At 38.4% G+C, this 4611-nt stretch overlaps 1 long non-coding RNA gene across 1 annotated transcript; it reads right to left on the bottom strand.

Moving 5' to 3' along the window:
* Positions 1 to 460: 460 nt before the first annotated feature.
* On the bottom strand, positions 461 to 1664 carry LOC106089136 (uncharacterized). The gene is made up of 2 exons (XR_009397194.1): positions 1592 to 1664; positions 461 to 736 (listed from the first exon to the last, which is right to left on the bottom strand). It is a non-coding gene; the product is annotated as an uncharacterized LOC106089136 (long non-coding RNA).
* Between the last annotated feature and the right edge of the window lie 2947 nt (positions 1665 to 4611).

Here is a 4611-nt window from a genome sequence, read left to right as displayed (position 1 = left end):
GGAAGGATTTTCTTATGACTATCAATATTACTGGTGAATTTCATAGAAATCGGCCCAGATTTGGATATAGCTGTCATATATGTATTTATATCGCCAGATTTTCACCCCAAGACCCACTGCAAGCGCATTGTTTGATCAATGTTGCCAAAAGTTTGCACAACGCTTTCCTCGACGACTACCACATTATCTGAGAATTTTGCTCGGAATCGGTTCAGAATTAGATATAGCTCCCATTCGTCAGATTTGGGGTACTTTGCCATAATGTTGTCATTTGTCAACCGTAGTTTTTACAGTTTGAACATATTTTCTCGCCGAGGTCCATCAAAATTGGTTCAGAATTGGATATAGGTCCCACATTGTACTATAGGATAGGTGTAGGGTATTATGCAGTCGGCAGCGCCCGACTTTTGCCTTGCCTTACTGATTTTCAATGAGTTTAAATAAATTTTAAGTCATGAACTAATATATGTCTTGTGTCCATTAAATTTTTTACTAATAATTTTCTGTCATAAAATAATTTTTCTTAATTTTTGTGACGGCATATTCTTTTTCAAGTTCTAATATAATTCTTGGGAATGCCGATGACAGAGATTATGCCTATGAACTCGATGATAGGAAACAAGAACGTTATGGTGAAGCATTTTTGTGTTTGTTTATTGACTTTGACTAGAGAGTTCCCATTGATGCTTATCTCTCTCGACTTGAGCTTCGACTCGTTTCTGGTCCAGCCAGCTGTCTAGCTGAAAAGAGAAGAAGAGGAAGGCGAGGAAAAACAAAAATCTCGTAAAATTGGAAAATATTTTGTTTTGAGCATTTGTAAATGGAAATGTGGAAGCATTTAAATGCTGTTAATTTTCTATAGTTTGCCTTGTTATCTAAGTTTGACAATCTCGATCTGATGTTTTGTCGATTGTCTCGATGCGACCATTTCGATGTTTGTTTATTGTTCGTTTATGCCATAGTTTCAGCGTCGTTTTCGTTTCGTTCCCTCGAGCCGTCAGTACAACTGTCGCTCGTCGTCGTTCATCGCTAGAGTGAGTATGTTGTGGTGAGTGATTTACGGCGATCGCCACAATGAGATGCTTAAATTTTATTTTAATTTGTCTCTTTGGCTCAAACGATATTAAGTTACTGTAACCGATAGTGAAATTGATTTCTTTTATCGCAGTTAACGATCAATCGATGATGGTTCGAACTCATTGCCAGCCTTTTTGGGTTTCGAATTAGGCAAGACATTTATTTTGTTTCGTTTTAGTGTGTGGCGTTGTTGGATCGTAAAATTTCAATGATCGCTTTGTGCTTTTGTTGTTCTGATTTCAACTCCTACACTGGTAATAAAATTTTTATTTATTAAATATTCATAAATATATGTTTATGGGTGCGTGCGTGCGTGTGTGCATATAAATATTTATCACCATGACACTTTCTTCAGCGCCTTAGGTATCTATCTGGAGCAGATGTCGCTTCTAAAGTATGCGTAAGATGACCTACATTTCATAGTTAATGCTCTGTGTTAACGGACTGGTCCGCAACCATTAGGTCGTGTCAAAACCATTAATGTGTTTATGAAAAATTAACATTGAATGCTTACAAATTATCCAAAATAAGTTTTAATCGCTAATATTTGCAAAAGTTTTAAAGTTTTTTTTCCTAGCGATTTTAAATCAAATGTTCCAAAACATAATATTTTCTATATTTTACTGTAATAAAAAAAGATGTAAATTTCAATGCCATATTGATTGACATTAACAAATTTCACCAAATTCCTAACACAAACTCTAATTGAAATAGTCGATTTTATGGGCATAAACCTCGTTCAGTTGATACCATATACTAGCTATGATTTGGTTTAAAAAATTCCAAACACTGATTGGTTTTTAACCCCCAATAAGAAGAGATTTCTATACCCTCCACCATAGGATGGGGGTATACTAATTTCGTCATTCTGTTTGTAACTCCTCGAAATATTCGTTTAAGGCCCCATAAAGTGTATATATTCTTGATCGTCATGACATTTTAAGTCGAACTAGCCATGTCCGTCCGTCTGTCCATCCGTCCGTATGTCGAAAGCACGCTAACTTTCGAAGAAGTAAATGTAGGTTGGTTGGGATTTTAAATCGGCCATATCGGTCCATGTCTTGATATAGCTGCCATATAAACCGATTTGGGATATTGATCCCATGGTGGAGGATTCGGCCCGGCCGAACTTAGCACGCTTTTGCTTGTTAGAATTCTTTTGTGTACGGCATAAGTGTTGATAAGTCCCGGAATTACTTTCGGTTTCGATCTAGCGATGTCCGGATGTCAATGTTAATTTGTGTACAAAATGCTAGGGTGATCAATTCGGTTTTATTTCTAAACATTTCTTATGATAATTATCACTTCTATTTCATTGAAGTATTTACTGCCGGTTTTTAGGTTCTTAAGGGAAAATTGTATCAACATTTTGTCTACAGAAAGTTTAATTCAAGTTTGTTCTTTGAATCATTTTTATCGAAATTTTGTGTTGTAAGGGTCGAGTCCTCTTCGTCAGGGTAATTGTCTGGTTAACGGTTTTCATTTGATTGTAATATTATACCTAGACATGAATAAGGCAATACAGCACAATATTCGTCTTAGACTAAAAGATCTTCCCTTGTCTGAGTGAATAATATGGTTTCATTCGTATATAATTTAAAATGCCCTTCGAAGTAAAACAGCGACTTTTTGGTTTTTCAACTTTATTCTTCAACAGTTGAACAAGAATTTTAGTTTAGCATGTACATAACCATTAAGGCTTTGACAGAATCACTTTAAGTTGCCATATAGACCGATATGTTGGGTTGTCCAAAAAGTAATTGCGGATTTTTTAAAAGAAAGTAAATGCATTTTTAATAAAACTTAGAATGAACTTTAATCAAATATACTTTTTTACACTTTTTTTCTAAAGCAAGCTAAAAGTAACAGCTGATAACAGACAGAAGAAAGAATGCAATTACAGAGTCACAAGCTGTGTGTGTGTAGCGATATAGACCGATATCTCTATTATGGTTTCGGGCCATAAAAGGTGTATTTATTGTCCGATTTCTCCGAAATTTGGGACAGTGAGTTGTATTAGGCTCTTCCATATATTTCTGCAGTTTGGCCTAGATCAGTTCAAATTCGGGTATAGCTGCCATATAGAACGATTTCTCGATTTATGGTTTTGGATCAAATGGTGTTTTATGCAGACACCTGCCATGATGGCTTAATCCTTCAGGTCTCTCAAACCCGGGTGAAAACGATGCGTCTACCAACGCCCCCATACATAGCCGAAGCTTGCATGAATACCAATTCGAGTTCATGTTGTCTGGATGTGTTCTCCCCCTTGGTTAGGAGCAGAGCATTATGCAAAACTCTTTCCGTTCTATAAGCCACGGCACCCAGTTGAGTACATGCAACTCCACACCGAGCATACTGCGATTTTAGGTGTTAAACCACAGCCACCATGTTGCTCCTAACTGGGGCCTCAGCAATTGTCAGGCTGGAACCGAAGTTCCAGGGGCTCCTGACTCCCGTGGTACCAGATTAAGGTCTTTGGTTCGGCCACGTAGTCCAACTACTACCAGTTGAACTCCAGACAGTTCCTGACTGGTCACCTTATGGGATGATGCAAGCACCATCCCATAGCAACACGAAACCCTCAGAAATCAGGTGGCATAACCCGAAATGACTCAGCATATGACTGAGCCAAAACAGGAGTGCCACCGAAACATTCACACACACGGTATACAGTATGTTAGACACGAGAAATAACATCGACACCGTGTTAAAACTTTCAAAACATCAGAAATCCACACACACACTCGACCAGCTCCAAGCCTTCATGGTCCAGCCATTCTCAGCTCACCGACTCAGCTCGATGCAGCCTACCAACAGCTCACACACCCATCGTCCCATCGCTTCAGCGGTCCTCCCTGCCTATCTTCCTACCACCCCCATCCTACGCCATATTACTACGTTTATCAGCCTTCTATCCCACGTTGTTTCGTACCCAATAGCTAAGGAAATTCCAAAACAACACGATCCCTGGGTAGCTTTAATATTCCATCTCAGATCGTGGTAAAGAGCTATTATATAATTTTCACCCAAATGATCCCCCGTGGGGGTATGGCGCATTTACTGTCCGATTTTGCCAAAAATTGGGACAGTGAGTTGTGTTAGGCCCTTTGATATCCATTTACAATTTGGCCCAGATCGGTCTAGATTTGGATATAACTCCCATGTAGGCGGATCTTTCAATTTAAAGTCTTGGCCAATTACTTTAAAGTTGGATATAGCTACCAAAAAGGCCAATATTTTCGCTTGCCTTTTGTCTTTAAAGAAGATTGCGTTCAAAATTTTGTTTTTTTTTGAAAATTCATAAAAATTCTTTCTTCACCACCACTTCAGGTATATGTAATAGCCAAATTTCGACAAAATCCGGTGAAAATGAACCATTTCTGAACCGGTGGCAGTTATATCGAATAATGGTCTGGTTTACGCCAAACCCAGCACGTTTAGGGACAAACGCAACACATTGTTCCAAAATTTTGCGAAATCGGAAATACCGTAAATCGGGAGATCGGCGTAAATAACAGCCAGGGACGTAGC

This window comes from Stomoxys calcitrans, chromosome 2 (genome assembly GCF_963082655.1).
Source record: "Stomoxys calcitrans chromosome 2, idStoCalc2.1, whole genome shotgun sequence".
Classification (NCBI taxonomy): Eukaryota; Metazoa; Arthropoda; class Insecta; order Diptera; family Muscidae; genus Stomoxys; species Stomoxys calcitrans.
This window is presented reverse-complemented; position numbering and strand designations above follow the sequence as displayed.